This window comes from Balaenoptera ricei, chromosome 7 (assembly GCF_028023285.1).
Source record: "Balaenoptera ricei isolate mBalRic1 chromosome 7, mBalRic1.hap2, whole genome shotgun sequence".
In the NCBI taxonomy this organism is placed as follows: domain Eukaryota; kingdom Metazoa; phylum Chordata; class Mammalia; order Artiodactyla; family Balaenopteridae; genus Balaenoptera; species Balaenoptera ricei.
In genome coordinates, this window is record NC_082645.1 from 3,781,888 (window position 1) to 3,805,048 (window position 23,161).

The 23,161-nt window shown below is 47.5% G+C and overlaps 1 protein-coding gene and 1 pseudogene across 1 annotated transcript in view; one reads left to right on the forward strand and one right to left on the reverse strand.

Moving 5' to 3' along the window:
* The window catches only part of GPR39 (G protein-coupled receptor 39), a 235,857-nt gene that overhangs the window by 21,906 nt on the left and 190,790 nt on the right, over positions 1-23,161 (reverse strand). The window lies entirely within an intron of this gene.
* LOC132368373 (large ribosomal subunit protein P1-like) overlaps positions 8,247-23,161 on the forward strand; it is an 86,616-nt pseudogene continuing 71,701 nt past the window's right edge.

The following is a 23,161-nucleotide window of genomic DNA, read 5'->3' on the forward strand; positions in this document are numbered from 1 at the left end:
AGGATTTCCTGGCAGTGTCTGGAATTGAGAACCCAGGGTGCTGGGTTCTTCCACCTGTGTGGCTTCAGGCAAGTCACTAAAACTCTGTGCTGAGGCTTTCTCGCCTGCCTAACAGGCACCGGCTCCCTCTGGATGGCTGGGCAAGGCTCTGCGAGGACCGTCCCTGAGACAGGCTGGGACCTGGGACCCTTCGCTGCAGTGCTTGCACCAGCACAAACGTCTCCTCCAGCAGCAAAATACAAAGAAACTAAATGGGACTAAAAATAACTGTGTGCATGGATGGTTGGGGCAAATTATGGACAACAAGATACAAAAAGACCCAAAAAACCCAACTGCCGCTTCTGAAGAGGCAGGAGCAAAACCCGGGTATTGGGTACTGCACGTGCCCCATGCACTCAACACCACAGAGGGGTGGGCAGACCACCTAAGCACCCCCTCCGGCCCGACCCCTGGACACACCCCCTACCCTCACCGCATATAAGGAACCAGCTCGCCCCCCTTCAGGAAGCGAGCAAGGGGACCTGTTACTTGTTCTCGCTCCCTCCTGCTGCAGCAGGGGCCCCCGTAAAGCCTTGCCTGAATTTCTCGTCTGGCCTCTAGTCAATTCCTATGGATTGGGAAAGGCCAAGAACCCTGGCTGGTATCGTGCCCAGGCCAGAAGTCCTCCCCGCCGCCCTCCTGGAGAACCGAGGGGCCAGAGAGCTCGTGCAGAGTTGGGTGGAGTTGCGGCCACCTCTATGCATCTTCCTTCCACCTCCAGCCTGACCTCTGTGATGGGGCCTCTCTAACGCAGGCCCCCAGCACCCCACGGGAGGGCTGGAAACAGACAAGCCGCCTTCTTATTCAGGATGAGGGAGCCAAAAGGCTATGACCTGTCCAAGGCCCAGTGTGGAGCTCTACGAATTCAGTCCTCACAGTAACCTTGGAAGCTGGGTATCATTCAGTCCACACAATAAACAGAATACATCGACATGTCCGAAGATGCGAGCTAGACGGGCCGGGCCAGGGTTGGATCCTGGGTCTCTCTGCCTCCACCATACTCGCCCTTCTGCTGCAGCACCCCAACTGCCCCGATCTGTACCTCAAAATGGCAGCTTGGCAAGTATTAGAGTAGATGGGTCATGTGCCCGGGACGGCAGGTGATAAGAGACCTCTCGGGCACTGACTGTCTCACAAGCGAGCTGGCAGTGGTGACGGCGAAACAGCCTCCTTTGAATGACTCAATTAGAAAACAAAATAAAGCCGTGCTTATCACAAGTCGCAATGTATGGCTGACCATCTCCGTCCGGTCGGCTCACACCTTGGGTACTGACAGCTGTGGACACGGGTGCAGGGAGCTGTAAGCTCCAAGTCACGGACATCTACAGCCATGCCAATGACACCCTTCTTTCCCTGTCAACCTGCTTTTTGAAAGACCCTTCGGTAATGAGCTAAGGGAATTCACCCGAGCTCAGGGACCAGCTCTCAGCCGGCCAACTCCGAACACGAGGCAGGAACTTGGAAAGTTTCCAGAGACAGCTCAGAGAGGGGCTCTGGGGGCTGGGCTCAGGCCAGGTGAGAGCTGTGGCCAAAGGAAAACCACTGAAGCAGAAGAGATGCATAGTAGGCCTTTCTAGGTTTCCCTGGAGAGTGGACATACCAAAAATGCAAAAGCTGTGGTTCGATGAGTTAAATAGGACCCACTGGTGACAGAGAAAGAAAGAAAGAAAAGGGCTGAGGGGAAGTGTCTGGGTGTGGGCAAGTGAAGCAAACTTATTTCCAAGAGACAATGGAGGGTGGGCAGGGAAGATTCCAGGCAGAAGCGGGCACCAGCCACCACCCGGGCCACCTTCCCCGTCTGGTGCAGAGGAACTGATCCCATCCAGCAGGAAAACGAGGCGCTCTGAGCTACACGGTCCCCCGCAAGAGGTGAGGCGTGGGCACTGCAGGGCGGGTGTTTGCAGCAGGCCTGGAGACAGTGTGGCTCTGAGCTTAACCATCCCAGGAAATACAATGAAGTGAGGGGGGAGGAGGGGGAGTGGGGACGGGGGGGAGGAGAGGCCCCGCCCCTCCCTAGAATGTCCCTCGCATGACTGTGTCACCAACCAAACAGCATTGGGAAACCCCATCCTGGGAAAACCTCCAACCCAAAGGGCCTACTCATCTGAGGCCCTACTGCCAACATCACAGGACCAGCTGTGTAGGGAGCTGGGGCCTCCGGGCTCAGGAGAGAACAGGTGATCTCGGGGGGTGGGGTTCCTGCACAGGACAGCAGGCCACTTACTCCCTAGCACCTGGGAAACTCCTGAGAAATCTCCAGCTGGGCAACTGGCCCCCGGGCACCAAGGGCTCAAGGGTTTCTAAGGACGAGAACGAGGCTGTGCCTGGCTCAGAAGGGCCCTGAGCAGTGCCCTGGCCAAAGGCCCCTGATGTTCTCTCTAAGCAGAACTGCACTTATATGGTAGAGTCTAGAGCGAGCAGAACTGGCCCCTGCCCTAAAGGGACATGTGAACTCAACTAGACGGCAGGACACAGTCAGCTGATGGCAGGGGTGAAGGGCCATCCCATCTGAACCAGGGCTGAAATGACAAGGCACGATTCGGCCACTTAGTCGAAACACACCGGTGCCAGGCACTGCCTGCCCCAGGCCCCGTGCCGCCCAGGGCCATGGGACTCTGGCCCACGTACAGGTTGAGGATGCGGAGCAGGACAGCTTACGGACAGAGTGGCGGGGTCAGCGGGCAAGGATTCCAAGGGAACTGCAGGACGACAAGGCAGCCATAGATTGTGTTCACAGAGGGGAGAGGAGCGAGCCCCGTCCCTCCCCACCCACCAGGAAAGGCACCAGCCACGCAAGGGGTCCTTAAGAGCCCCTGGTCTCGCTCGGGCAAGGGATGGGGTCTGAAGGCTGTTGGGTGTTCAGGTGACTGAGCATGTGGGACACCTACAGTGACAGAGCTCTGGGGCCCACCCGGAGCTCTTCTCCCTCCGGCCTGCGCATCCTCTGTCCTGCTTCCTTGACCTCTCTGTGCTTCATCTGCAAAATGGGGCTAACGTTGCCACCACAGGGTTCAGCCCTTGGACGCTGGAGGCAAGAAGGTTAGTTCCCCCTTCCCCGCTGGGACAGAGCTCAGAGGCGCCGAGGCCTGGAGACCCGCTCCGTCTCACTGCGACCAAGCACGTAAGCAGCCTGCTGCAGAGACACGCTCGCGCTTGCCCACTCTTTCACTGGCTTCCTCGGCCGTCCTGCCCAGTGCCTGAAACTGCTGCCGCCACGGCTGGCCGCTGAGGACACACGTGTCCCAGTCCTGTTGCAAGGAGGTGCTGAGCCCCGTGCAGGAGATGGTCTGTGTGTGCCCCGCAGTGACTTATTGTCTGGCTGAGCTGGCCTCAAGTTCAGAAGGAAGTCTGCTGGGCTGCAGAACCCGCATCAGAAACCCAGCACCCCGGGAAAGTACATGCTGGGGTGCAGCAGCCAGCCTATCACAGCAGAGACGCAAGTGGGACCAGGCCCCAGGGGAACCTGGAGAGCGCGGCCACCGCCGGCACGGGGCGCTCCTGCCGGTGGGCAGCTGCTGTGCCCATGCGGAATGCCCCTCTGGTTGCAACACCTGCAGGCTCCCGGGAGCTCCGCGGGCGCTCTTAGCTGACTCTGCCCCGAAGCAGAGAGACACGCGGGGCAGGGCCCCCTTAACGCCCACATACTGGTCCAGGGGCTGTTGGCACCCTTGACCTCCCTCCCACCTTCTGCAGTTCCATGGGGACCTCAGCGGCGTGGGCAGACAGCCTGGCGTTAAGGGAAGCCGGATATTAAAGGCATTGCCAGGCCGGGAGAGGGTGATCCTAAAGATAGAGAGGAAATAGAGATAGGGGAGGATGGAGTGGGGTGGCAGATGATCATAAAACCCAGACAGGCCCCGAGTCTGTGCCCCCAAAGCCCACGGCGGGCCCAGTATGCTTCTCAGGTAGGGAGGGTGCTCTGGGCGCCTCTGCCTTGGGGATGGTGCATCCCCCTCGCAAGTTTCCCACCCAGGCTAGCCCCCATCCTCCAGCGGCAGCCTCCATTTCCCTGGGTTCCTTAGCACCCACCAAGAAGTGCCTGTGTACTTAACACTTCTTTCCCCTTTGTCCCCATTTAGCCATAATAGAGGCTGTGTTCTCAATCTATTGTCACATTTATGATCCAGAAAGCCCTCATTTCCTGCAATAATCTTAAGTGACAATTCAAGGCTTAAATGTACTTTAATGTTTTGTAATGCTTCTAAAGCAACATCTTGAAATTATAATACAACCTCTGAAATTACTAGTCTGTGTGAAAGAGGGAATGAACAACTGGAAAACGAAATGAGAATCCAGCAAATTGATCTAAGGCTGAAATGATGAAGTTTAGTAAGTTTCAGTGATGTGAGTGGGAGAATGCCAGGGTGACCTCTGTCAGGTGCCAGACGGCCTAGCTAGGGGAACAGACATCTAATTTAAGGAATGCCTTCTTTTTCCACTTTCCTGATCAATCAAGGAGGAGACAGCCAGAGTCTTCTCACCTGGATTTTTCCAGGGTGGGAAAAGGAAGGGCGTATTTAAAGGGAACCAACCGCCACCCCTGACCAAGGAAGAGAGTTTGAGAGAAGAAACACAGTAGGTAGTAGAGGGGGCGTGGGGCAGAATCAAACCAGAAAGAGCCTACTGCCGGCTTCCAGAGGTGGTTCTCTGTTAATTCCATCCATTTTTGTCAATGCTCACTCAGTGCCATTGTCTGATTTATTCCCAACGTTACTTCTAAGAACAGATAAGGATCCCGAGGCTCAGAGAGGTTAAGGAACTTGGGCACGTACACAGAGAAAGCTGTGTGGCCTGGGTTTGAACTCAGGTTGAAGTTCAAAGCTTATACTCATATTTTATAGTAAAGAGAACCTGAACTTTTAGAAAGGATTTAAAAAGCTTTAATTAAAAGTAATAATAGGGGCTTCCCTGGTGGCGCAGTGGTTGAGAATCTGCCTGCCAATGCAGGGGACGCGGGTTCGAGCCCTCGTCTGGGAAGATCCCACATGCCGCGGAGCAACTCGGCCCGTGAGCCACAATTACTGAGCCTGCGCGTCTGGAGCCTCTGCTCGGCAACGAGAGGCCGCGATAGTGAGAGGCCCGCGCACCGCGATGAAGAGTGGCCCCCGCTTGCCACAACTAGAGAAAGCCCTCGCACAGAAACGAAGACCCAACACAGCCATATATACATACATACATTAAAAAAAAAGAATGTAAGCAGACAAGAATAGCATTAAAAAAATAAAAAAAATTTTTTTAAAAAGTAATAATAATAACTCAATGAACAAATGAAAAGATAAACTGGGGGAAATATTTCCTGTACATATAACAAACAAATGCTGAATATAAAATTACCCAATATAAAAAGAGGTCTTAGAAATCAACAGAAAGGAACTTCCCTGGTGGCGCAGTGGTTGAGAATCTGCCCGCCAATGCAGGGGACACAGGTTCAATACCTGGTCCAGGAGGATTCCCCATGCCACGGAGCAACTAAGCCTGTGCACCACAACTACCGAGCCCGTGAGCCACAACTACCGAGCCCGTGAGCCACAACTACTGAGGCCTGCGCGCCTAGAGCCCGTGCACAAGAGAAGCCACCGCAATGAGAAGCCCCCGCTCGCTGCAACTAGAGAAAAGCCCGCGTGCAGCAATAAGGACCCAACACAACCCAGTAAATAAATAAATAAATAAAAGAACCCAACAGAAAAAGATTAGCAGTCCAAAAGAAAGGTAGATAAAGGACGGCAATAGGCAAAATTAATGGCAATAAATATACCAAAAAATAATTAACTTACCAACATATGAAAAAAAATGTAAATCAGAACCACAATTAGATCTCATTTTTGCCCTTCACAACGGTTTGAAAGATTGGTATATACAATATTGGTAAGGTTCCAGTATGGAAATGGGGTGGAGGCATTCCTATTCACTGCTCAAAGGGAAAATCTGCTCAACTCCCTTGGAGGCAACTGTGTAATATCCTCCAAAATCCAAAAGCACATACTATTTTCCCCAGGAACTCCATCTCTAGGACTCTAAGCCATAAAAATACTTAGTCAAACGTGCAAATATTTTAGTACAAGGAATTCTGCTGCCAGAAAAAATTCTTACAACCCAAATATCCAGCAACAGAAGATACTTAATAATTATGGTACATCCACCCACAGCTGTTAAACAAATGAGACAATTCTGTATGCACTGAAAAGGACCCAAGATTACACTGCGCTGTTAAGTAGAAAAAAAGGAATCCACAAAACATATGCATAGTTTGTGCTAGTGGAAAAAAAAAAATCAAAGAAGTGTGTCTATGGATGGATGTGTTTCTGTGCATTTGTGTTCGTATAGAGAAACCTCTGGAAGAAGAGGCATCAGGTCCCACAGTGGACACCACGGGGCAACAGACCTGGGAGAGGAGAAGGGAGCTTCAGTTTCCCCTTTATATACTCCTATGTGCTTTGATTCTTTAAAACAACTTTATGGGGAAAACCAGAATATTCTCTGGGAAGGTAGTAAAAGAAATCCTAGAACGATGCATGGTAGCATTGGAACGCCGCAGAAAAGCAGTGAAGAAGCCCGGTGTCTGCCCTCAAGGAGCTCGTATGGGATCGGAAATTGACTTGCATTCAGAGACAGACAACCCTACAACAGGAGAGCCTACAAAACCGGAAGAATGAAGACCCGTGGCCAGAGGGAACTATTTCATTCTGCAGAAGGCCGGGGGAAAGTGAAAAGCTGAAGAGGGTTTCTTAGAGAGGCGATACTCCCAATGGGCCTTGGGGAAGAAGTAGGATTTTGCTGGTTGAAAAGGAGGAAAAGGAAATCCAGGAGGAGAGGACAGGAACGGGCATTGAGAGACTGCAGAGTGACATTTCGTTGAGCGAAGGCACGGGGACACCTGATTCTCTGGTCCAGGCCCTGGCTACAAATATCAGAGCGCTTAGACAGGCTCCATTATAGGGCAAGGATGCTGCCAGGTAGAGAGGAGGTGAAGACCAGGGTGCCTGGCATAGGGAAGGCTACCCCCTGCCACAGGAACCTGTGGAGGCTCAGCCTGGTCCAGCCCCATCCTCTCTGGCCCACACTAAAGTCCACCATGAACAGGCTGAAGTGGAGGGTGGAGCTGCTTCAACCTTCCCTCCCGTTGGCCTTGCCTCCAGAATCTCCTCTCTACACTCTTTCCTTGGGCCCCTGGGTGCTCTCTCTCCTCGCCTTCCCCTACGCTCAAATCCCTGCCACTGAAAACTTCAAAGGCTTCACCCTGTGTGGTGACAGATGCCCTCTCGGGTGTAAGGACAGCTCGATGAGTACAGAATGCTGGGGAGTAGGGCAGATCTGGACCAAATCCTGGCTGGCTCTGCCCCCTTCCAGCTGGGCAAAGAACAACCTCTTCTAGCCCATTTTCTCATCTGCAAACTGGAATAACACCAACATTCTCATAGGGTTATTGGGAGAATGATAATGAAAATTGAGAGCAGACCTAGCTCAGAACCCAACATATACCAAACTCTCAACAAATAGCGGCTCTCACCTGGCTAGAAGGAGGGGAGGGGCAGACATGGACCGACAAAAACCACGGTTCAGTAGAAAGATCACAGGAAAAGGTTTTGGAGGGGAGGGGGGCTTTCTGAATTTCTGTGAATCTCACCATGATTATTTAATCTGTGTTGAAGGATCACCTGCTTAAAACATTTGGGTCAAAACCAAGGCTGGGACTGGGATGAGACAAGGGAGGTGCCTAGGGCACAAAATTTAAGGAGGCACTGGCTCCTGGGGCCGGGCAAGTGCAGAGTCAGCACCTGAGCGTGAACGCCTCCTTAAATTTTCCATCCTAGCTGCCTCACTTGCCTTACCCTAGTCCTGGCCCAGGTCAAAACAATGGCTTAGAGATGAACCTCTAAGAAGCAAGCTTTGAATTAAATAGAGATATTGCTTCAGGGAGAAGCAAGCAACTGATCCCCCTGGCTGGGCAGATGTGTTTATTTGGAGTGAGAGGGGAGCGGGGGAGTGCAGTTACAGTGAGTGACTTACCAGGCCTGGAGCAAGAGTTGGCATCTACAAGGGCCTGATCTCACCGGTTAATTGGCCCTAGCCGCCTCCCTGCAATTCTCTAGTCAGCTAGCATTAACACACCTCAGGCCCACTCTTCAATAAGGCAGACTCTGTCAGGAGCTGCCCTGCTACCTGGGCCATCTCAGTGTGACGGACCATCCTTTCCAGATGGGAGGGAAATGTGCAATGATGCCTTCGAGAAAGGCATGAAAGTTGAAGATAACACGAAAGAAGGGGCAGGCCTCCAGGTGAGGCTGAAGGAAGGAAAGTCACCTGCTTGTTGGAGAAGAGGTGTTCTGGGGAACTGCCGAGCAGAATTTCATCCTGCTTTCAGTGCAGGTCTCTGGGTTGTGAGATCATGGCTGAGCTATCACAGCTCCTGATGACAAGTCATGAAAAACACGTCTTTCCCAATCTCTTTCCAGGTTCCTGCAGATGCGATTAAATCCATGATTTGAGAACTTAAGAAGGCACCTCTCAGGTTTTGAAACAGCAAAGCAACAGGACTGGGGTGGGTAGAGGGGAAAATGAGGAGAGCCAGGAAGGGAAGCGATGCATGGGTTCAGGGAGAGGTCCCAAGATAAAGAGCAGACTTTAATTCTAGGGGGGAAAGAACACCAAAGAAGATTTTTTAAAAATTAAGATAAGTAGTCTTGATTCTTGGAGCAAGAAAATTATCTATCCTGGGTTTTCTGGAGCTCTTGGAGCTTAAAATGATGATTTAAGACAGCCACCCTGGACATTGCAACTTTGGATGGGTGAAGAGAGATCAAGAAGAATTGAGAGCAAGAGGAGCTTCTGGACAAAGGAAAATTCACACTGAACTAAGGCATCAGTTTCGGCTTTCAGCTTATAATTTTGCAGTATGGGTACCATAAGTTGCTGCTCATGTCATTCTGTATGGACCTGTTTCATATAGCAAGAACACTCACCCACCAGTTCATTTATTTATTCACTAATTCACTCTCTCACGCCTTTGTTAGGTATCTATTAAGAGGCAGGCACTGTGTGAAACACTAGGGATATAAGCATAAAAGATAAGATGTTTACCCTTGAGGACATCATGGGCTAGTGGAAAAGACAAGTAACTCAACAACTTCAATGGACCCTGATACTGAATGAGGGCCATGCTTCAGTATCTAGATGAGAATGCGGAGGAGGAAGACAAGGATTAGGATAAGGACAAGCATGATGATAGGCTAACATTTATGCAGTGCTTATGGTACACCATGCCCTGTGCTAAGTGGTGGTGATATAGTAATGAACATGGGAGAGTTTCTGCCTTTGAAGTTCAACAGAGGAGACAAACACATAAATAAGCAATTTCAGCTTATGTCCTAAGGGCTGTTCTTAATTACCTCAGATGATAGGCAATTCCCACTCCCTACACCCGGTCTCAGAGGAATCAATGAAATCTTCCTGAAGGAGGAGTTTAAGCTGAAGTATGAAATGGGCATGAGATTTACCTAAGCAAAATGAAGGTAGGTAAGATTTTCTGGGTGGATACAGCAGCACATAGAAAATCTCACACAATAGGGGAGTTTAAAAAAAAAGTTTTATAGACATGTTTGTTATCTATTTGGAGTGTGACAAAGCTGGAGCAGGTAGCAAGTGCAACAAGACAAGAAAAATAAACAAAATGATTGAAGAAGAAATGAAACTCTTATTCACAGACTACATGACTATATACAGAAAATCCAAAAGCATCTACAGAGAAACTACTCAAATTAATAAATGAATTTTTGCAAAGTCCCTGGACATAAAGTCAATTTTTAAATGGATAATTTGCAATAGCATTTTAAAAAATCAATACTTAGGAATAAATCTAAAAAAAATCAGCAAGACCTCTACACTAAAAATTATAAAACATTAACGAGAGAAATTAAAGAAAACCTAAATAAATAAATTCAATGTTATAAAGATATAAATTCCCTCCAAATTAATTTAAAATCAATCAAAATCCCAGCAGGTATTTTGTAGACATTTACGAGCTGATTCTAAAATGTATATAGAAATGCAAAGGGCTAAGATTAGCCAACGTAATCTTGAAGATGAGGAGCAAAGATAAGACTTATACTACAAGCTATCATGACCTATTATAACACTTAAGACCATGTGATAGTAGCTCAGGAATAGATAAACTCACCAACAAAACCGAACAGAGGATCCAGATACACACATATATAGTCACCTGATATATAACAAAGTGACACTTCAGGGAAGCAAGTAAAGAATGGACTTTTCAATACATGGTCGATTGGATCTCCAAACGGCAAAAATAAATCTTGTGCCTAACCTGAAACCATACACGAAAATCAATTCCAGAAGAATTACAGATCTAAGTGCGAAAGATAGCTTTTAGAAGCAAGCATAGAAGAGCATCCTGATGCCTTGGAGTAAGCAACGATTTCCTTGTAGGAACTAATTAGAACAGAACCTGAAAAAAACCACAGGGTCAGAAAATTAAAAATGCATCTCTCATGTCAGCAAAGAACAAACCAACCAAGACTGGTGGGGGGATCAAAGGAGCTGGAACTAGAGGGAAAGAGATGCCTGGGTTCACGGGAAGTTCCTAAGATGGAGAGCAAACTGTAATTTGACTCTAGGAAGGAAGGAATGCTGAGGAAGGTGAAGAGGAGGTTTGGCTCTTGCTTCTTGGAGCTTGGCCATGGTGATTTAGGAAAGTCAATACAGGGCCCTGCAACATTGGGTGGATGGAGATAGACACTAGAGCGACCATGAGCAGGATAAGCTTCTGGGCAAAGGGAGATGAAACTCTGTGTGCCTTCAGGCTGGTAATTCTGCAACGTAAGCATGTATGTAGATGAGAAGCTCAGTTTGGGTCATGGGGCATCAGTTGATTCAGCAAGATAAATGTGATGCCTCAAATTAAACACTTCACTAATTGCCCCTGAGGAAAAGAAATATACTTGCTACTTGTAGATGCCCAAGGAAGGACATCACTTAGAACAAATGCAAGTTCAATTTCAATAACTGACACTATATAACTCAGGTCTCACGTGCTGAGGCCACAAGGAGCCTGAGTGTTCTGACGGCAGAATGGCTTTATTAGATAAAAGCCTTTCTTGGAGGAGGGGTGCTTTGAGCCATGTCTTGAAGGAAGCTCCCGTTTTTACAAATCAGTACACTAGGTCTTCCAGCAGCTTTCAGGGCAATTTCATCAAAGGAAATTGGTCATAACAACCAAGAGGTGGATGGAGATGCTTAACTGAACCGAGCTGAGATACGTAAATGGCTTAGTCTCTCCCCAGTGTTCTGGGGCTTCCTGATTTCTCACCTAAACTTACACTTGGCTTGGTCACTTAAGTTAAAAACTAAATCAAGTGATAGACTTGTTTTCAGAAGACAGCAATGGGAAAGAGTGCTTTACCTGAGTTTTACTCTCAACCTGCCAACTTGGCCAACCATCTTCACCCCTTGACATGGTTGGGAATCTTTGACAGCCAAGTAAAGAGGCCTCAATAAATCTAGAAGCCAGTCCTTCTGCCGCCCTTTACTTGCAACAAAGGAAAAGTCATGGGATGAAGCCACTGGTGGAGCGAGCTGGAAGTGACCGATTTTCCTGCACCATGTTCTCCTGAAGTGAATTCAGAAAGGGTGCTTTGCCCAGATTCAGAACATAGGAAGTTGGGTGCTTCAAGATCCCGCAGACTGTGCTATGGTGAAGTAAACAGTGTGGCACAGACTGGCCAACTGGCCCAGAAGGAGCTACATTTCTCAGCCTCCCTGGAGATCGGGCATGGCTATGTGGTCTGGCAGCAACAGAATGAAGGCAGAAGTGACCGCATGCCCTCCAGTACTGGCCCTGGAAGTTGCCCACACCTAGTACTCCACACCCTTCCCCCTTCTGCCATCCTGATTCAGATGAACTCAGCAACCCTGGGAGCTATGCACTGACTACAGACTATGGCAGAGCCCCAAGGGGGAAAGATTCTGGATTTGTGAGTCATCACGTGGGGATGTCTCCTGACCATCAGGAACATCTACTTTGGATGTTTTCATGAGTGAGAAATAAACTTCTATCAAGCCATCATACTTGATACATTTTGGAGTTGTCTGTTATAGCAGTTAACATTATCTTAATTGATCCAGAATGTTCCTGCATGATGGCTATGTCTAGAACACTTGGGTGATTCGATAGCTTTGATATTGAAGCCAAGTCCATTCTGGACCAGTTAGCACTGAACAAAAGAAAAGAACAAACCACAAGGAGCAGATAGGCATTTAGTCTCTGTGTGGACCCGACAGAGGGTCTGTGACCAAAGGGGTGAAGTATTCCCATGTATTCAACAGTCCAGTGAGAATGGGGGAGGCAGGTAGCCAGATTGTTACTACGAATGCAGGGAGTTATAACAGAATTGCTAACAGAGTCTCGCAAAATCAGGAAAGACTTTCCTGGCAAGGGATGTTTAAACCAAGTCTTCAAGAGTGAACAGACAGGTACCAGGTAGAGATGAGGGTAGAGTAGAAGAAAGGGGGGCACAGCGTTGTAGAACAAGGAAGCAGGGCTTGCACTAAATTACAAAGCTGGAAGGTCAATCTGGCTTGTGTCGCCAGAGGTGACTCTGGACAGGCACTCCAGAACAAGGACACAAAGGAAGTGCCTCCAAGACCAGGCTGAGAGGTACGGCCCTCCTCCTGTCAGGGTAGTAGGACATCAGGACTGGGACCCAACACACTTGTCTTGAGTGTGTCAGTGGCAGAGCAAGAACAGAGGGTACATTGGCAGAGAGTGGTGACAGGGCCCCAGTAGGATGGGGCTGCAGGGATTCTGACTGGGGATGAGCATCTAAACTCACTGAGAAGGCTCAAGGCCGCTGGCATTCAGGGCACCAGAAGCTTCCCCCTGCTGAAGGGAGGCTGCAAGGAGCAAGCTGCATCTCTGCCTGAGAAGCCAATTGGCATAGAGACTGCACACTGGTTTAAACATTACACCAGACCTAGGTTCCAAATCCAGTTGCACCCTCGGTTTCTTTTTTTCCTTTCCTTTCTTTCCTTCTTTCTTTCATGGCATGGCTTGTGGGATCTTAGTTCCCCAACCAGGGATCGAACCCAGGGCCCTGGCAGTGAAAGTGCGGAGTCCCGTCCACTGGACCGCCAGGGAAGTCCCCCCTGGCTTTCTAACTACATGACTTCATACAAGTGACTTCACCCCTCTAGGCTCAGTTTTCCCATCTGTAACAACTGGGCTAATACCATCCTTCTCAAAGTTTTCCATGAGCTAATGCACACAAAGCACACAGCACAGGGCTTGGCGTACAGTTAGTAGTCAGTAAAGACAGCTCTTGGCATTTTGATCAGGCAAAGTGCTTGGCGGGACTAGAGCGGCAGGGGGTAGAGGCAACAAAGAGGAAAAATGAATCTACCTCTTCCCTTCCACCCCCACTCCTACCGTCTGAGCTGAGCACAGCACATCTGACCTCTAAGAATCCCATGGCCTGTGCACCTCAAATCCACCGTCTGCTGTCATTATGTCCTCCCACAGCTGAATTTCAAAGAAAACATCCCAAGAGCCTTTGTACAATGGCACACAATGGAAAACATCTGTCACCACGCTCAAGCAACAGCACCCCTCCCCCTATCCATTCGTTCATCCATCTATTTATTTATTTTGAAGCCCCCCATTTGGCCCCCGTGATGCTGGCGGGCCTCCTGAAACACCCCTGAGAGATCAATCACGAAAACCCAGTCCTGCACGGAGGCCCTAAGTAATGAGCTACCTCCTGCCAGGAAAATGCCATCACAAGCGCTCGTGGCTTCCACCTGCTCCGCTCTGGCACCGCCCGGCTTAGCAGTGGGGGGAGCTAACGGCTGCTTAAAGGTGAGCTGACCCCCATGCGCTCAGCGGCCCACGTGGCGGGGAAATGAACACCTGCGCGGTCTGTGGTCTCGAAGCCCGCAAGCCCCGCCGTTCTGTTTCCCGGGATGCGGAGGAGCGCGGCAACCATCCCAGAGGTGCCTGCTTAGCGGTGGCCCGTGAGCCCAAATGCCAGCCGGCGACAGGCCCACTCAGCAGGCCGGCGTTTGAACCATCAACAGCCATTTGACAGATGACAGGGTTTTCCAGAGCGGAGTCAAAAAGGAAACAGTGGGACTGAGACCTACAGAGGAGAGATCCTGACGGCCAGGAGCCGACAGAATTGGACCTGGAAATGACAGCGGCCAGGGGATGTGTGTCCAGGAGAGGTGCGCACGCGGGCTCTCTCTCTGACAGCTGGGGCTTGCGCGGCACATGCAGTGAGTTTGTTCAACAACTGAACCGTTCTCGCTGGTGGCTCCGGCAAGCCCCACCTCTGCTGCCCACTCTCTTAGGAATCGATTCAAGGAGCAGGTGCTCCACTGTCGTCACTGTTGTTATCATTATTAGATTATTTTAAGTGTAATTACACCGCAGATGCTGAAAATCAAACTGAACAAATGCATCAGCCAATGACCTTTCCTTTTTAAGTGATGGACATTTTTTTCCTCTCCTTAAATTACTGATCTTCCAGTGGGGGCGGGGGGGGGAAGTGGAAGATGTAACTGCATGAAACTGTATATCATATTTCTCCTTTCTGGAGGTTTCATTAGAGGCCCGAAACCAGAGAATCGCTCTGCCACCTCTTCCCTTCTCTTCCAGCTATTTCTGGGTTTTAATTATTATTCATTAATTGCGCACGATAATAAAATCCTCACTGTTTTGAAACATTCTCCCTCTGGCCTCCATACTATTAAAGACTCTGATTGCCTGCCAAGAGCGTAAAATTAAAAATCAAAGCACTACCTCGGAAAGGTTTAATATGCGCCATGTTGAAAGAGTTTTCGCAGCTTATAGCTATTTTATTGCATTAGCAGCTCCAGGGAAAGTGCAACTCCATGTTGAAATAGTTCTCCTTTGAAATGTAAGTCAACAGGACCAGCATTGGGGGAATTTTGCTCACAGCTGTTACCTCCTTTGGATAAGGGGCTTGTTTCCCCAGATAAAATTAGCCTCTTGCTGATGTCAGAACTCAAAGAGAACTTTAGGCTGCAAGAGAAAATCTCCCCCCAGGTTCTCTAAATTATAGACAAGCATGGATTCAAATGGGTGAATCCCCCTCTGACTGGCCCCTGAGGCCATTAGAAATAAAACTCGCAAACATTTTCCTGCAAAGCCTGGAACTCCTCCCTCTCCCCTGAACTCTGGGTTTCCTACTCCTTCAGGGCAGAGCAAGAGACTGACGTTATGGTCCCCCACCAATAAATTTTACACGGGGGTTCATTCGATATAGGATGAATGGATCAAAAATGAATGAATGAATAAATACAGAAACTTCGCAAAGGACAGGAAAACTTCGCAAAGGACAGGAAAAGGACAAGCTAGAATTTCTAAACGAAACAAAATAAAACTAACATCTTGAAAATTTTGCAATTACTGTCACCCACTGAAATCTACAGCCCAGAGCAAGCTAATGCCTAAGATACAAAATGAGACCCAAATCACTTTTTCATGCATATGCTCTCTGCTTCCTTATCATTCTCACCACGGAAGCTCTCATCCACAATGCCCCCAGCCTTTCAATAGCTTTTTCAAATAAGGAGTTTGTAGGGAAAACATACATCAAGACCAGAGCAACAAGGTCCCACCAAACTGTCTTTCCTGGATGGTGGCAAACTGTTGCTTTGGGAAGGGAGAGGCCACCTCCTCTGCATTCACCGCCCCTCTCTTTATTCACCTCCCACCAAGGTCATCCTGGGATTTCATAAAGAAAATTGGGGCTCCAGGATCCCAGGAATGACTTGATGGTTAAACATGATCATTTTGGCTGACCAGAGGAAAGGCAGATGATAGAATAATCTGGAACATAAGAATAGAAATGGAGAGGAAATTGGGCATCCACTGAATTTTTATTAAATTTGAACTGTTCAAACTTTCCATTGTTCTCCCTACCAAAAGAAAAAAGTCAAACTCCTAGCACCAAGACCCCTATTGATGGGTCCCTAAGACCTCTAAGGCCCCATAAAACTCTCCCCATTGACCAAGACAAATCCCCTGAGTTCACTGAACTCTGAACAAGCTGGGCCTTGGCCTATGAATTTGCTCAGAGCTCTTCTCTACTACGAATACCCCCTTCACTCTGTTACTCAGGTTCTCCAGAGAAACAGAACCAATAGGATCTGTACGTATATACAGAGAAAGATTTATTTTCAGGAATTGGCTCATGTGATTGGGGAGGACTGGTGAGTCTAAAAGCTGATGAGGGAAGCCAGTAGGCCAGAGACTCAGGAAAGAGCTGCAGTTTGAATCCAAAGGCAGTCTGCTAGAGAACTAGGAAAAGCAGGCGTTGCAAAGTCTGAAGGCCGTCTGCTGGAGAATTCCCTCTTGCTCAGGGGTGGCCAGGCTTTCACCTGATTAGATGAGGCCCACCCACATTGGGGAGGACAATCTGCTTTACTCAAAGTCCACTATGTGTAAATCTCATCCCAAAAGCACCCTCACAAACATCCAGAATAATGTTTAATCAAATATCGGCACTGCATTCCAGCCACATTGACACATTAAGATTAACCATCACAGCCTTGGTCTGTGGATTTGCTCATAGCTCTCGTCCTGCTGTGAATACCTTCCCCACTTTCCTCAACTACTCCAAATTTTGCTCTTGCTTCAAAAGTCAGGCTCAAGCCTCCACTCCTGTAAAGGCCTTTCCTGGTGGAGGTCAGGGTAAAGCCCCTTCATCGAGCCCCAGTCACACCTTCTGCCTGGACTTCCTATTATGCATTTATCTCACATGGCCGGAAACAATCTCTTTCTCCAACCAAAGTCTAAGTATCCTAGGAACTGCAGGTGCTCCTCATATTGGGCAGCATGACAGCTGGGTTGAAGGAATACTTGCCAACTAATAGTTCACCAGGCACCTTTTATCATGTCTTCATTTGGGACACCTTAAGTGGTGGGCACACCCTACTGGCTCATGAAGGATGTGAAGGTGGGCATTCAGATGGGTACAGATGCTTTGGGACTCAACTGAGTTCTATCAAGTACAACTATAAGGCTCCATTTCAGTTGCTTAGTGCTGCACAAAAATCATTCCCAAACGTAATGGCTTAAAAATGCAAACCATTTTAATAGAGCTCACAAGCCTGTGGACGGACTAGGCTTGGCTGGGTGGTTCTTCTGTTTCACCTGATGGCAGCTAGGACTGCACTCATCTGGGGGCTGGAATTAACATTCCAGAGAGCTGCCTCTCGTATCTTGCCTCTTGGTGAGGATGGCTGGAAGGATGAGTTCAGTTAGGGCCCTGGGATGGTAGGGCGTTCTTTTTCCATGTAGTCTAGGGCCCCTCCTCTCACTAAGCCTATCCACGTGATCTCCCCAGCAGTGTGGCCAGATGTTTCATATGGTTTTGCAGAGCCCCCCAAAAGTACAAAAGTCAAAGCTGCCAGGCTGTCTCAAGGTTAAATCCAAGACAGATGCAACATTTCTGCTACATTCTACTGGTTAGAGCGCATCACCAGCCCAGCCCAGATTTGTGAGGGAGGGGCCATACAAGGACATGCAAACTGGGAGCCAGCACTGTAATATGAAAGTATTCTATTTCTATAGGTGACAGAGTAGGTAGGTAGGTATTGCTAATGCGACTGTGGTTCGTCACCTAGATTCATAAGTGAGGGAAAAACTACATTTCAATTAATAGTTTATGAAAATAAAGATATGATTTTCTTCTATTCCATATAAGTTCATGAACCCCCTAAATTCTGTCCCATGAAGACTTATGGCTCAGAGGACTACAGATTAGGAACCCTCAAGTTAAGAGCTGAGGGTGCTTGTAGTTGGGCATTAGAATATTGGCACAGCAAAGTGCAAAGGTACCTCAGACATCATCTGATCAGTCTATTTCAGGGTCACAAACTCAAGTGCCTCCCCAGGCTCGATGGCTGGGGGAAGGTGAGGAGTAAGGCAACAGAAATGAGACATAAGCACCTGGCCCCTCTGATGCCCTCGGTCACCAGCTTGGCCTTGGTTATCATTTGCTTCCTGAATTACATGGGAACAAAGGCCCAGGGAGCAGAAGACACTTGTCCAAGGTCTCAAAGCAAGGATCAAGAGGACTGTCTAGACCTGACCCTCTTGGCCATGATCGGGAAGCAAGTCCAAGGATCTCAACTCTGCCAGCTGCCTTTTTCACCGTGGCATTGTTCAAGTCATCCCCTGTGCACCAGCTCCATTAACAGCCACCCTTGGAAGAAAAAGAAGCACTTACCACCAAAACGCTACCTCCTTCTTCCACACCTGTTCCTCAGACCATCCCAAAACTCATCACTTTTCCCTGATGACCATCCTCAAGGCTTAGAACTAAATCTTCAGTTCACCAAACCTCAATGCCATTTCTACATAAAACCTTACAAACCCATGAGGGAACCCCTATAGCCCTGTTCTCATCTTCCTAATCTGGCCACCACCACATTTTATTACTACTACCCAAGGCCCTGTCTCCACAGAACTGTAAGGTTTGTCTCCCCCTCCCCATCTGCACCAACCTCTCCCACCCTCCCTAACTCTCTGCCCCTCCATGACACGGTCAACTAGTTCTCTCTACCTCGTTCTGCTACTGACTCAAGTCTCCCTCCCAATGGAGGGATGTGACTTTTTAAAAAAAGACTCAAAGGGCTTCCCTGGTGGCGCAGTGGTTGAGAATCCACCTGCCAATGCAGGAGACATGAGTTCGAGCCCTGGTCCAGGAAGATCTCACATGCCGCAGAGCAACTAAGCCCGTGAGCCACAACTACTGAGCCTGCGCTCTAGAGCCTGCGAGCCACAACAACTGAGCCCACGTGCCACAACTACTGAAGCCCACGTGCCACAACTACTGAGCCTACGTGCCACAACTACTGAAGCCCACGTGCCACAACTACTGAGCCTACGTGCCACAACTACTGAAGCCCACGTGCCACAACTACTGAGCCCACATGCCACAACTACTGAAGCCTGTGCTCCTAGAGCCCGTGCTCCACAGCAAGAGAAGCCACCGCAATGAGAAGCCCGCGCACCGCAACGAAGAGTAGCCTCCGCTCACCGCAACTAGAGAAAGCCAGTGCGCAGCAATAAAGACCCAACGCAGCCAAAAATAAATAAATAAATAAATTTATTTAAAAAAAAAAAAAAAAACGGACTCGAAGAGGAATGTATTCCAAAGGGTGAAATTTTAGAAACGGCGGTACACAGGTATCGTAAAATACAAGTGCCTTCCTAGTTGTCCTGGCATAGGACTTGTTTACCATTCACAATTTTTTAAAATGTACCTTTACTAAAGACCTACTACTGGCTGATCATTGAGTTAAGCACTTGGCAAATTTATTTCGGTCAGCTCTCACCGGGAGTCTGAACACTGCTGCTATTTTTAAAGCCTTTCTTACAAATGAGGAAATTGAGGCATGGTGGGCTCAATAAGTCACCCAGGTCGACACAGCTATTGATGGGTCTTAACCAGGACTTCACCCTTCGTCATGCTTAGTCTTCTGTGTCATGATGTAATTTTGGTTTTGCAGTTCCTTGGCCAGGTCGGGGGAGAATAAGCCGGCAGGTTGAAGACTAGACCTTCCTTCTGACTTGTTCCTCCTTACACTCTCCGCACCCCACCCCAGCTCCCAGCCCCTCAGGCTCAGGCTTTGCAGCAGCGGCTGTGACTCAGCCAGCCCGCCACAGCTCAGACGACAAGCCTGCTAAATGAAAGTGACAGCCAAACCAATGAATATGTTTGTAAAAAGACAACTCAGAACCTCAATTTAACTCCAACAGAATTCAATTTCACTTGGGCAGTGATCTCCCTTTGGCCTCTGCTATCCTGCCCTGATGTCTCCCTTATTTAAATGTGTGCAGTTGGCACCTTCCGCTGCTCAGCCGGCTGAACACCCCTCAGGGATTGAAAGTGGGGAGCAAGGCACTGCTGGATTCATTAAATCCCACTGCCAGAGAGCACCCGTCCTCACCCAGGAGCGCCTGGTAGAAGACACACTTTAAAAACCACACATAACAGGGGGGAAGATTGACCTGTGGGTTTCCTACATGCATTGTCAAACTCTGGATGCCCCACTACCTCTTCTTCGGCCAGTGAGAAGCAGGAAGGTACCCTAAAAGAAACTGAGCAGACTTGAGTTTCCGGGACCTTTCTAGAGAGCAGAGATGCTCCGGGGACTTCCAGCTAAGATGTGCATTTGGGCTGTCCCAGAAAGAACCAGGCAACTGACCCAGACCAATGGGCCACGCCATTGTCTCTGGCACATACTCCTTCCGGCCTCTGTGTTTTGACAGTACCATTCCTCCTTGCCTGGGATGTCCTCCCACCTCTCCCATCCCCACCTAACTCCTCTTCATTTACCTCTTTTTGAGGCCTTCTTCTCCCTGAAGCTATGTCTCCCCAACCCTGTCCATGGAGAACCCTCAGGACATCTACAATATTCACACGCTAACAGCATAGTGGGGAAGGGCACAAGGTCTGGTGTCAAGCTGCCTGGGATCACATCCCAGCTCCACCATTTACTAATTATGTGACCTTGGGAAAGTTTTTTTTCCCTAAGTATCAATACTTAATTACTGTACCTCAATTTCCCCAAAAGTAAAATGAGGCAAATAGTACTTACATCATATGTACGTTTTAAAGATTAAATGAATAAAGCAAAAATGCTTAGTATGATGCCTGATACATAGAAAGCACTCAATAAATGTTAATCATTATTATCGTATACTTTCACTTTTTGCCCTCTGCACTCCACCCAACCATATACTTTCAGCTTTGGCTACATTAGCTGCTCCCTGGTTTCCAAACACCATGCACTTTTATAGGTCTTGTCTTCTTTTAGTTCTCTCTGCCTAAAATTCTCTTCCACTGCTTCTCTGCCTAGCGAACTCCTAGTCATCCTACAAAGTCCAATTCAAATAGCCCTTCCTCCAAGAGGCCTTCCTCAAACAGCCCAGAAAGACTTGATCCCCTCTCTGTAGGTTCACCAAACTTTATATATAACCTTGTACATAAGAAGCACCTATCTGCATCCTAAGGGACTACTACAAGCAATTCTATGCCAATAAAATGGACAACCTGGAAGAAATGGACAAATTCCTAGAAAGGTATAACCTTCCAAGACTGAATCAGGAAGAAACAGAAAATATGAACAGACCAATCACAAGTAATGAAATTGAAACTGTGATTAAAAATCTTCCAACAAAGGAAAGTCCAGGACCAGATGGCTTCACAGGTGAATTCTATCAAACATTTAGAGAAGAGCTAACACCCATCCTTCTCAAACTCTTCCAAAAAATTGCAGAGGAAGGAACACTCCCAAACTCATTCTATGAGGCCACCATCACCCTGATACCAAAACCAGACAAAGATACTAAAAAAAAAGAAAATTACAGACCAATATCACTGATGAATATAGATGCAAAAATCCTCAACAAAATACTAGCAAACAGAATCCAACAACACATTAAAAGGATCATACACCATGATCAAGTGGGATTTATCCCAGGGATGCAAGGATTCTTCAATATATGCAAATCAATCAATGTGACACACCATATTAACAAATTGAAGAATAAAAACCATATGGTCATCTGAATAGATGCAGAACAAGCTTTTAACAAAATTCAACACCCATTTATGATAAAAACTCTCCAGAAAGTGGGCATAGAGGGAACCTTCTTCAACATAATAAAGGCCATATATGACAAACCAACAGCAAACATCATTCTCAATGGTGAAAAACTGAAAGCATTTCCTCTAAGATCAGGAACGAGACAAGGATGTCCACTCTCACCACTATTATTCAACATAGTTTTGGAAGTCCTAGCCACAGCAATCAGAGAAGAAAAAGAAATAAAAGGAATACAAATTGGAAAAGAAGAAGTAAAACTGTCACTGTTTGCAGATGACATGATACTATACATAGAGAATCCTAAAAATGCCACCAGAAAACTACTAGAGCTAATCAATGAATTTGGTAAAGTTGCAGGATACAAAATTAATGCACAGAAATCTCCATTACTATTCACTAATGATGAAAAATCTGAAAGAGAAATTACGGAAACACTCCCATTTACCATTGCAACAAAAAGAATAAAATACCTAGGAATAAACCTACCTAGGGAAACAAAAGGCTTGTATGCAGAAAACTATAAGACACTTATGAAAGAAATTAAAGATGATACCAACAGACGGAGAGATATACCATGTTCTTGGATTGGAAGAATCAATATTGTGAAAATGACTATACTACCCAAAGCAATCTACAGATTCAATTCAATCCCTATCAAATTACCAACGGCATTTTTTATGGAACTAGAACAACTCATCTTAAAATTTGTATGGAGACACAAAAGACCCCGAAAGCCAAAGCAGTCTTGAAGGAAGAAAACAGAGCTGGAGGAATCAGACTCCCTGACTTCAGACTATACTACAAAGCTACAGTAATCAAGACAATATGGTACTGGCACAAAAACAGAAACATAGATCAATGGAACAAGACAGAAAGCCCAGAGATAAACCCACGCACCTATGGTCAACTAATCTATGACAAAGGAGGCAAAGATATACAATGGAGAAAAGACAGTATCTTCAATAAGTGGTGCTGGGAAAACTGGACAGCTACATGTAAAAGAATGAAATTAGAACGCTCCCTAAAACCATACACAAAAATAAACTCAAAATGGATTAGAGACCTAAATGTAAGACCGGACACTATAAAATTCTTAGAGGAAAACATAGGAAGAACACTCTTTGACATAAATCACAGCAAGATCTTTTTTGATCCACCTCCTAGAGTAATGGAAATAAAAACAAAAATAAACAAATGGGACCTAATGAAACTTCAAAGCTTTTGCACAGCAAAGGAAACCACAAACAAGATGAAAAGACAACCCTCAGAATGGGAGAAAATATTTGCAAACGAATCAATGGACGAAGGATTAATCTCCAAAATATATAAACAGCTCATGCAGCTCAATATTAAAAAAACAAACAACCCAATCAAAAAATGGGCAGAAGACCTAAACAGACATTTCTCCAAAGAAGACATAGAGATGGCCAAGAAGCACATGAAAAGCTGCTCAACATCACTAATT